Source organism: Heptranchias perlo, chromosome 3 (genome assembly GCF_035084215.1).
Source record: "Heptranchias perlo isolate sHepPer1 chromosome 3, sHepPer1.hap1, whole genome shotgun sequence".
Lineage (NCBI taxonomy): Eukaryota > Metazoa > Chordata > Chondrichthyes > Hexanchiformes > Hexanchidae > Heptranchias > Heptranchias perlo.
Genome location: NC_090327.1, coordinates 80015420 through 80027739, shown reverse-complemented (window position 1 = coordinate 80027739; position 12320 = coordinate 80015420).

Sequence of the window (12320 nt, the reverse complement as noted above, 5' to 3'; positions counted from 1 at the left end):
GCTGTAACTAGCAGGGTAGATAAGGGGAAACCAGTGGATGTAGTATTTGGATTTTCAAAAGGCATTTGATAAGGAGCCACACGAGGTTGTTGCACAAGATTAGGGCTCATGGGGTTGGGGATAATTTATTAGCATGGATTGAGGATTAGTTAACAGACAGAAAACAGAGAGTAGGAATAAATGGGTCATTTTCGGGTTTGCAGGTTGTAACTAGTGGGGTGCTGCAAGGATCAGTGCTTGGGCCTCAGCTGTTTACAATGTATATAAATGACTTAGATGAGGAGCTTGAGTATAATGTATCTAAGTTTGCTGATGATACAAAGCTAGGTGGGAAAGTAAGCTGTGAAGAGGACGCAAGGAGATATAGACAGATTAAGTGAGTGGGCAAGAAGGTGGGGAAAGGTGACATTATCCACTTTGGTAGGAAGAATAGAAAAGCAGAATATTTTTTAAAAGGTGAGAGACTAAGAAATGTTGGTAGTCAGAGGGACTTGGTTGTTCTTGTACCTGAATCAAAGAAAATTAACGTGCAGGTACAGCAAGCAATTAGGAAGACATGGCATGTTAGTCTTTATGGCAAGGGGGTTAGAGTATAAGAGTAAGGACCTCCTGGAGTACTGTGTACAGTTTTGGTCTCCTTACCTAAGGAAGGATATACTTGCCTTAGAGAGGGGTGCAATGAAGGTTCACTAGATTGATTCCTGGGATGACAGGGTTGTCCTATGAGGAGAGATTGAGTAGAATGGGCTTCTAATCTCTGAAGTTTAGAGGTGATCTCATTGAAATGTATAAAATTCTTAAGAGGGTTTGACAGGTTAGATGCTGAGAGGCTGTTTCCCCTGGCTGGAGAGTCTAGAACTAGGGGTCGTAGTCTCAAGATAAGGGGTCGGCCATTTAGGACCGAGATGAGGAAACATTTCTTCACTCAGAGGGTTGTGAATCTTTGGAATTCTCTACCCCAGAATCCCGTGGATGCTGAGTCGTTGAATATATTCAAGACTGAGATCGATGGATTATTTGGACACTGAGGGAATCAAGGGATGTGGGGATAGGGCGGGAAAGTGAAGTTGAGGTAGAAGATCAGCCATGATCTTATTGAATGGCGGAGCAGGCTCAAGGGGCCTTGGGCCTACTCCTGCTGCTATTTCTTATGTTTAGTTTAAACTTTGAGCACAGAATTCTAACATCTATTTTAAAAATAAATCTGCATATCTGTGTACTTCTTGTCCACAAACCTTACTTCCTGTTGTCATAATTTTTGGTATTTGTTAACATTGTAGCTACCTATGTAAACATTTTATATTAACATTTCCCCATGGAAACTGTTCTAATGGTTTGTCAATCAACCAATTGAATAACTCAGTTCTTTTTGGGGGAAAAAAAATCATCTGCCATTTTTTCTCAGTTAAAATTTCTAATATACAAAATAAGATTTTAAACAAAAAACAGTTACACATTTTGCCATAACATGATACCTGCATTAAGGTCTTTATTTGAAGGTCTATACCCCTCCCAAAAGCCATGGATTGAACTTGATATTTTTGCCCATGGTGGTGCTTTTGTTGGCTAAAGGTAGGTCCTGCAACTTGAGCCTATGCAGTCTGCACAATTTCCCAGGATGCATCTGCAGCATTTAAGATCGCTAAGTGACAGAATACTTCTCTGTCACTAACAAAATCTATTTGGCTGTTTTGAAAATTATTTTATTGGAGAAAATCAAGGATAAATTTCAAAAGTTTTATTCAGGTAAAATTTGTATTTGGGTTTTAAACAGAAATGTGTGCGTGTGACCAAGAGAAAATGACAACACTGCAGTGATTAAATTAGTACTGATAGATACTTTATAAACTTTAAAGCATATTAAGCTGAAAAAAAGTTTCTAATTTGAGCTTTATTTTTTTTTAAAAGTTACATGTTTAAATCAAACAAAGCCTCTAATTATTACCTGTGTTTTGTTGATGGATAGGAAATACAGTATTCAAATTACTGACATTGTGAGACAGAGTGTGAAATACGCACAGGTTAGTTGTTTTACTCTAGTGCTCCTGCCGGAGTATCTCCTATTTTCCCCGTGCCCCCTCACGTTTTCCAGGGCCAGTTCTGTCAGTGCAGAATACATCCATTCACATATGAGGAGGTGGATGTAAACAGTGCAAATGAGGGAAATGCATGCACTGAATGTAAGTGGTGTCTTGTTTGGCCCATGTATCCAGCATTTAGAGGTTGGTGGAAAGAGATTAAAAAAAAATTTTGACAGGGCCTGTGCAAGTGCTCACATTGCGTGACCCGGCCAAACTTTTTTTAAAAATCTAGTTTTGCAGACAGCACAGAGGCTGCACCAGACCTGCCAGGTCTGAACTCTGCCCTTTTTCTGTCAGGGCTTCCTGGTAAAGGCCAGAATGTCAGCTGGGTTAGGAGTGTGTCTCCACGGTGTGCAAAAGTCCCACTCCCCGGAGATATATCCAAATTAAAGGGAAAGGAGAGGGGAGGTCTGGAAGATTAATCCATGTTGTCTTTCCTTGCCCTCGTTTCAATTTTCCTAATAATTAAATTTTGAAAGCAAACAAAGCCTCCAATTATCTCCTGTGTTTTGTTGATGGTTAGAAAATGCTAAAATGATACCTGTGAAACAAAAGTAAAAGCAAAACTATAAATGCTGGAAATCTGCAATAAAACAGAAAATACTGGAAATACACAGGAGATCAGTGAGCATCTGTAAAGAAAAAAAAGTTGACATTTCGGGTGTGTCTTTCATCAGAACAGTCGACAGTCCCAATGAATGGTACACACCGAAAATGTCTCAAACTATCCTGTCTGGAGAGAGATAGGTGCACCCATAGGGCCATCATAAAATGCAGAATTTAATGTTTGCAAAGATCTCTGAAAGTTGCAAACCAGTGCCCCCACCCCATGCTGTCAAGCCCATGCTCTCCCTCTCCCTGCTGACAGATCCCAGCTGACTGGCCACATCCTATCCTCCCTTCTGCCAAACCTCAGGTTCCCCCCACAAAAAATCCTCTCCTATGCAGCCAAACCCCAGCAGTCCCACCACTTTTTAAAAGAAAATGAAGGGTTATAAATATTTGTTTGATTTATCTTTGAGAATGTGGAGGGGGGATAGAGTCCATAATTGAGGTAGACTTGCAGGAGCTTATGGAAGGAACAGACTTGGTAGGCTGAATGGTCTTCTCATTACAAGTTTTCTTATAAATTCACAGATAATGCCATGGATTTCTGTGATTTGTTTACTGCATTGTGTTTGAAATAGATTACATGTTGGTAGCAAGAGTGAAAGGAAGGTGATAGTTGTGTTGTACAGAAGGTCAAAGCACTAATTCACAATCAAAGAATTTGTTTAAAAACATAATGTCCCCAGAACCTTAGCGTGTAGTTTCTTTTCAGTTCTTAATTTCATTTACCTTAAGTATAGTGTGCTTTGTCTTAATATTAATTTCTGGTTTCTGTGCTGTTCCTTAGTAATATTTTGCTGTTCTTTATTGCTGCATTGCATTCCATGTTAAGTAGGGAATGTACTAAGGACCCTCAAGTTGCTGCCATTGCTATCATGCAACAACTGCCTTCTCTCCATTTTGAGAAATCAGTTTCTTTTTTAAAACATTCTAAAGTTGTTTGCAGACTTCTAGACACTCAAGTTGCTGTAAAATCCACTGTATAGAAATCACTTCCCAAATTTGTCAGAGGTGGAATGAAAACAAAATAAGTCATGATGCTATGGCAGTTTCATTTTCAGTTTCCTCATTTTCATTACGACTTGCTTTCCAAATTGACTTGGATTTCCACTCATCTGAAGTTCAGCTCTTTTGTGACTCTCACACCCTCTCTTGCTAACAGTTTTATCTCTTCAGCCTCTCCCTATTCATTTATACTCTTTTCTCATTTAAAAAATACTTCTAGAAGATATTTCCTTTTCTAAATTCCAATAATCCCACCCCAGAAGTACGCCTTTTCTCACACCAGGGGAGAGCTCACATTATGTAAATTAAACATGCATTCTGAGTTACCCAGAAATTGATGCTAAGGACTGACATGGATACCAATGGCAGTGGAAGCTAGGAAATGTTAGTCGTGGCCAAGTGCACAATGGACATAACTGACTTTTTAAGAACTTTCTTTTCTATGTGATAGTGTAGTGGTTATGTTACTGGAGTACTAACCCAGTTGCCTAAATCACTAATCCAGAGAATGAGAGTTCAAATCCCACCATAGCAGTATAAGAATTTTAATTCAGTTTAAAAAAACTTGGAAATGAAAACCTGATACAGTCCCCACCACTTATAGTAGGTGTATTTGTGCAAATGCGATTTGCCCGTTAGATACGATGGCCAGTATAATGTGGTAGCACTATGTTGTCGTCGCTCACTGAACCGCTAACTGAACATGCCTCCTTACTGCCGGAACCTGCACCTAGACCTGACCAAGGATTTACTTAGTTCAGTCCTTTCCAGGTTTCACCTTTTGCCTCTGGACTTGTCACTCTCCAGTAACCAAAGACAAGAACAACAACTTGCATTTATATAGTACCTTCAATGTGGTAAAATGTCCCAAAGCGTTTCACTGAAACGTTATCAAACAAAATTTGGCCCAAGCCACATAGAGATATTAGGACAGGTGACCAAAAGTTTGGTCAAAGAGGTAGATTTTAAGGAGTGTCTTAAAGGAGGAGATAGAGGTGGAGAAATTTGGGGAGGGAATTCCAGGGCTTAGAGCACAGCCACCAATGGTGGAGCGATTAAAATCAGGGTATGCGCAAGAGGCCAGAATTGGAGGAGCGCAGAGATCTTGGAAGGTTGTGGAATTGGAGGAGGTTAGAGATGGGGAGGGATGAGGCCATTGAGATGTTTGAAAACAAGGATTCGAATTTTAAAATCGAGGTGTTGCCAGACCAGGAGCCAACGTAGGTCAGCGAGCATGGGTAATGGGTGAATGGAACTTGGTGTGAGTTAGGATACAGGCAGCAGAGTTTTGGATGAGCTCAAGTTTATGGAGAGTGGGAGGCGGCCAAGAGAGCATTGGAATAGTCAAGTGTAGAGGTAACAAAGGCGTGGATGAGGGTTTCAGCAGCAGATGAGGTGAGGCAGGGTTGGAGACAGGCAATTTTATGGAGGTGGAAGTCGGCAGTCTTGGTGATGGAGCGGATGTGTAGTTGGAAGCTCATCTCGGTCAAATAGGACGCCACGGTTGCGAACAGCCTGGTTCAGCCTCAGACAGTATCCAGGGAGAGGGATGGAGTCGGTGGTTAGGGAACGGAGTTTGTGGCGGGGACTGAAGACAATGGCTTCGCGCTTCCCAACATTTAGATGGATGAAATTTCTGCTCATCCAGGATATCGGACAAGCAGTATGACAAATCAGAGACAGTGGAGGGGTCTAGGGAGGTGGTGGTGAGGTAGAGCTGGATGTTATCGGTGTATATGTGGAACCTGATGTGTTTTCAGATGGGGCAGCATGTAGATGAGAAATAGGAGGGGGTCAACCGAGGATAGATCCTTGAGGGACTCCAAAAGTAACGGTGTGCGAGCAGGAAGAGAAGCCATTGCAGGTGATTCTCAGGCTATGACTGGATAGATAGGAATGGAACCAGGCAAGCGCAATCCCACCCAGCTGGACGACAGAGAGGCATTGGAGGAGGATGGTGAGGCTAACCGTGTCAAAGGCTGCAGACAGGTCGAGAAGGATTAGGAGGGAGAGTTTACCATGGTCAGTCACAAGATGTCATTTGTGACTTTGATGAGGGCTGCTTCAGTGCTGTGGCAGGGGCGGAAACCTGATTGGAGGGATTCAAACGTGGGGTTGCGGGAAAGATGGGCACGGATTTGGGAGGCAACAACACGTTCAAGGACTTTGGAGAGGAAAGGGAAGTTGGAGATGGGGCGGTAGTTCGCAAGGACAGAGAGGTCAAGAGTGGGTTTTTTGAGGAGAGGGTGATGATAGCAAATTTGATGGGGAGGGGGACACTACCTGAGAAGAGGGAACCATTAACAATATCAGCTAACATGGGGGGCAGGAAGGGAAGTTGGGTGGTCAGTAATAAAAACAGAAAATGCTGGAAATACTATGCAGGTCAGGCAGCATCTGTGGGGAAAGAAACAGAGTTAACGTTTCAGGTCGATGACCCTTTGTCAGAACAGGAAGAAGTTGAAGATTAAACAGTTTTTAAGCAAGTACAGAGCCAGGGGAATTGGGAAGGGGAGGAAAGAACAAAAGGGAAGGTCTGATAGGGTGGAGGGCAGAAGTGATTAAATGACAAAAGGGATGATGGTGAAAGGAAAGGAGGGTGGAATGGGACAAGTTAAGAAACAAAAGATGGGTCCAGAGGAGCTATAAATGGCAACAGCAGAGCCATTACCAGCACCTGCAGTCCCCCCAAAAAAATGGGAGCAGTGGTTATAGTCTGAAGTTATTGAAATCAATGTTGAGTCCGGAAGGTTGTAAAGTATCTAATTGAAAGATGAGGTGCTGTTCCTAGAGTTTCCATTGAGCTTCATTGGAACGGTGTAAGAAGTCAACGACAGAAGTCAGAGTGGGAGTGGTGCGTAGAATTAAAATGGCAAACGATCGGCAGGTCAGGGTTACGCGTGCGGACTGAGCGATCACCCAATCTGCATTTGGTCTCCCCAATGTAGAGGAGACCACACCGTGAGCAGCAAATACAGTATACTAAATTGGAAGAAGTACAAGTGAATCACTGTTTCACCTGGAAGGAGTGTTTGGGACCCCGGACGGTGGGAACGGAGGTGGTGAAAGGGCAGGTGTTGCATCTCCTGCGCTCACACGGGAAGGTGCCTTGGGAAGGAGAGTGAGTGTTGGGAGTAATAGAAGAGTGGACCAGGATGTTGCGAAGGGAATGGTCCCTGCAGAACGCTGAAACAGGAGGAGAGGGGAAGATGTGTTTGGTGGTGGCATCACATTGGAGGTGGCAGAAATGGCGGAGGATGATACGTTGAATGTGATGGCTGGTGGGGCGGAAGGTGAAGACGGGGGAACCCTATCTTGGTCAGTAGTTTGGTGGGAATCGAGTTGAGGGAGCAGCAGGTGCATCTTATGGACAAGACGAGCTGGGAGAAGGGATGAGGAGAGATAGGAGAGAAACTAGAGAAAGGACCTGTCTCTAATGCCCCAAACAAAATCGGACTAAGGCTGCCTTTTCACTATCCTTTTGTCTCACATGGGAAGCATAGCTCAATACTAAACAGTGACTAATACTGGTCAGTGATGCTTCATAATTTGAATAGCGACAGGCAGGTCCTTCACCGGGTCGAAGTAACTGAATTACATTATCAACGAGCATGGCGATAGATTAGAAACCAGAGCTTCAGTGGATATTTCTTAGGGTTTTTTTGCACTCTTTAATTTTCTAGTATATTACAGATAGATGCTGTGAAGGAAGTACTGTGTTTACACTCTGTGTAGTTCCCTGACTGTTTTATATATACATACATCAAATAAAGGAGAAAATTGATATATATATTTTTATGTGTACTTCACTCATATAATATCACAGTAAGCACAGCTGTTTCTGCCCGAAATAAATGGAGCACTTAAGACGCTATAACCGGCAACTTTGAAATTGACAATGCAAATGGTTAATGGTTATCGCTTTTTGACCAATATATGCGACTGCCCATTTTAAACGTGGATATTTTAAGTGATGAGGACTGTACCCATAAAAGTGACCATGAAGCTGTCGGATTGTTATAAAAACCCAACTGGTTCACTAATGTGTATTAGGGATAGAAACCTGCCGTCCTTACCCAGTCTTGCCTATATGTGACTCCAGTCCCACACCAACGTAGTTAGCTCTTGAATGCCCCAGCAAGCCACAAAGATGTAGTTATGTCACTAAAGGCAACTAGAAATGGACAATAATTGCCAGCGACGCCCACATCCCAAGAATGGGAAAAAAGTAATATATTCAACAGTGGAGTGAAAATGATTAGGATGCGTGATATTTTCTCAGGCTTTAAAGATTGTGAAGATAAATGCTTTATGTAAATCTGTTAATCATTTGTGGCCAATAACTAGGATTAATTTAAAAAATAGAAATTAAGTAACTCCTAAATTGGAGACAAGTACTCTCCTTCATTCAAAAAAAATTAAGCTCTTTTGGTATCATTCTTCTTTGTTACGATTCACCATCAGGTTCCCAGTCCCCCAGGAAAAAGCACCCAGTTTTAGACCAAGAAAGCTCATTCCAAAGCTGTTGTACAACTTTCAACTCGGCTAAATTTAATTTTTAAAAATGTTGTGTAATCTAAAGTGCTTTAATTGATTTATTTGATCATTACTCCCATGAACTGTGTGAATTGTGTAAGCTGAAGAATGCATAGAAATGGATTTAGACTTTTTTCAAACAATTGCATTAATTTTTTTAGATTTAGTAATAGATTTGACAGGAACAAGTAAACCAGTGTTGGTAAATTTATCATTTAAAATTATCTACACATACTGCACTCTGCAGAGAACAGCTTCAAATATTGTATTAAAGCTATTAAAATAAAATTATTTTGTTTGTTACATTCAATTCAAAGTAAAATATTAAGTATCACCATCTAATAGATAAAGTATTATATCATTAAAATATCTTCTGCTTGACTTGTAAATTAATTATAGCAAATATCCTTAAGTTTAATATAATTGGTGTACCTCAAAATATCAAGTCCTGCTACCAAGTAGCACTGAGTAACCCGTTCCCACTCCAAAATGCTAATGGTGGTCAATGGCAGATTTAGGGAATATGTGGGCAGCACTCGGGTGCAGAAACATGTTATACAGGAGGACTTTGAAACAGAACCAGGCTGTGGGCAGCACTTAGGAACAGAGCCAGGTGACCAGCAAGATGCAGTAGTAGAACTGGCTTAACAAAAAGAGGTGCTACAAACTTCAATGAAGCAAGAATGGAATGGCCACTCCAGCCTAGTTTAACTATCATGGACATTATCCCCTTTGCATAGCTTTCTGCCCCGTGTCTAATAATGGAACCCTCACAACAATTCTTATTTCTTGTTACAGCAACTCTTCACCTCTTTGTTCACAGCACCAGCTCCTCCATTTGCCTCTTCCAGGAAAAGGGATGAACTGAATTGGCTTTTCTCTTGCATAATGTTATGTTCTTATTCTATTTGCCCAGTCTACATCTAAATAATTTACAAATGGTGAACTTATACATTCTAATGCTGCATGGCATAATATTTCAGAATTTGGTCACCATTTGACCTAATTAATCATTATGATGTGGTTTCTGTGGGTGTCCAGTAGTGTAGCTTGTTAAATGTGGCATTTTACTGTAAATTTAAAAAATATTTAAACTATGAAGTTATTTAAATTAGCAAGTTGACAGCCACATTTGATGTTTTAACTGCATGGTATATATTTGCTGATGAAATTATCTTTCTAGTGAAACATGAAAAGGTTCACTACTAAGTTTTTAATCTGTGCATCACATAGAAACATATAAAATAGGAGCCTGCTCCACCATTCAAAATGATCATGGCTGATCGTCTAACTCAGTACCCTGTTCCTGCTTTTTCCCCATATCCCTTGATCCCTTTAGCATTAAGAAACATATCTATCCCCTTCTTGAATACATTTAATGACTTGGCCTCCACTGCCTTCTATGGTAGAGAATTCCACAGGTTCACCACCCTCTGAGTGAAGAAATTTCTCCTCATCTCTGTTCTAAATGGCATACCCTGTATCCTGAGACTGTGACCCCTGGTTCTGGACTCCCCAGCCATCGGGAACATCCTCCCTGCATCTAGTCTGTTTAGCCCTGTTAGAATTTTATATGTTTTGATGAGATCACCTCTCATTCTTCTAAACTCTAGTGAATATAGGCCTAGTCGACCCAATCTCTCCTCATACGTCAGTCCTACCATCCCAGGAATCAGTCTGGGAAACCTTCGTTGCACTCCCTCCATGGCAAGGACATCCTTCCTCAGATAAGGAGACCAAAACTGCACACAATATTCCAGATGTGGTCTCACCAAGGCCCTGTATAACTGCAGTAAGACATCCCTGTTCCTGTACCCAAATCCTCTTGCAATGAAGGCCAACATACCATTTGCCTTCCTAACTGCTTGCTGCACCTGAAAGCTCACTTTCAGCGACTGGTGTACAAGGACATCACGGTATTTGTACTAGTGACAAATAACTTTCACACTAAAGAAACCTTTATCAGCGGAGATCATGCAATAATCCAATGTGCATTTTGTGATTTGGAGTCATTTCAAATTAAAAGTAGGCATAAACTTTCATGTAAAACTGAATTATAACAACAACTGGACCAGCAGCTGTTTAAATGACATTATAGTGGCTGGAATTGAACTGGTGTGCATGGATCTGTTTGTTATCTGATTGTGTGTAAAATAGATGCTTCCTTTTAGCACCATTTTAGTGGAATTGAGAATAAGAACTGCTACCTTGTAAACTTTTAGAAACAGAGATACAGCAAAGCGGAGACATGCCTCACTATAAACCTCTTTCGTCCTTTTAAGTGATGTAGTTTAGACTTCAAAATTAATGCACCTTGTGATTCATTTGATAGTGGAAAATCATGTAACATCTGTAGCATTACTTCACCACTTGAAATGCAGTGTTTGCAAGTAAATTACATATTCTGCAGAAATCTATTTTTCCATAATCCCAGGGATTTCTTCGTAGATTGAATCCTGTTGCCCTATGTAACCTGAATATTGTAAACAATAGAAATAAATCATGACTATATTCTTTTATACTTCACAGGTTTATTAGTTCATGTAGTACACAGTTCACAGCACAATTAAATCCTGATAGCACTGTGCTTGGATCATTTAAAATTTATATATAAAATTTATTTCCTCAAACTTTCACTGGTTTCACCACCACTTTCTATCTAAGGTACTTTTCCAGAAACCCTGCAATTTAATCCAGCCTAATGCTGAGCGTTTTAATGTTTTTGTTCTGGAACAGTATCCATGACCAGAGGGGTCTTCAATCCTTGCAATGGCTACTGGTCGAGGTGGAGTTAATGCATCATTTGAATGGGTCTTCTCTAGCTGGGTAACAAGGCATTGCAAGCATCTAAGAGTAGCACTAGTAGATACCTGGGAGAGGTTCTCCTGCTGTCTTGGCTAGAAGAAATATATAGCTAGGCCAGGTTTGTATAAGAGATAGAAAGAAAAATACAGGATTTGATACTGTAATGAAAAAAGATACCTGGAAATTGGGAAAAGTGGTAACTGGATCCTGTAACAGTTTAAAGCTGTAATATTCCACACACTACATTTTGTTTTGAAAATACAGGTAGGAAAACACATTTTGTTTCGTCATGATGGTGGTTTTCATGATCAGTCTTCATGCATAGCTTCTGATTCTGTGATTGCTAGGAACTCAAGCAAAGAATAGAGGTCAGCAGCATGAGAGCAGCAACTGCATTTTCTTAAAACTTGAGCACATGCATAATGGCTAGCTGTAGAAAACAATGTTTTTAACAGGTGTACTTCTTTACCTCCTGCTCGACCTGTAACAGTGTTTTTCAAACATTTTTTCTCCTGACCCAGTGGAGGAAAAACACTTACCCCAGAGACCCAAAACAATAATATCTTCTGACTCGAGTTTTCATAAAATCACAATAAAGGGCAATACATGCCAGCTTTAACCACTTCACTTCAAGTAATAACTAAAGTTAGACATTGACGTTATTTGAAAAACATTTTAAATACAGTATAAATTTGGAAAGAAAAAGATCAGGTTGAGTTTCACTTACTTAATCATTAAGTAAGTGAAACTCAACCTGATTTTTTTTTTGCTGTATTTATACTGTATTTAAATGTGGCAGGTGCGTCTGCCTGTTGTTCATGATCTCGTTCCAATCTGGATCACAAGATGAAAGCGCTACACGCATATCAGGTGTGCTGTTGAGTCAGTTTCTTTCTCTTGTTTTTAACCTTGTCAAAGTTGAAAATCCCAGTTTACACATGTAAGTTCTTATGAACGGCAGCAACAACAGAACACTAATCTTACTTAACAGTGGATATTCTGTGAAAGCACTGATCCAAATTAGACAACAAACTTAATGACTTGTGGCGTGTTTTCAGTGTGCTATCAGAGGTGAGTTGCATCAGCTCGTTTTATTGTTCAGGCATCAAGTTTAGCTTCATTATTGATTCAGGATCAACTGATTAAAGTATATATTTTTTTTAATAACCCAGGCTTTCCTTGCTGCTGGACTGCATCTATATTTCTCAGCTGATAAACATAGCTCTGTGCACACATTTGGACATGCACATGCAGAGTTCTGCTCTTCCCCAATCTGAGTGGTGC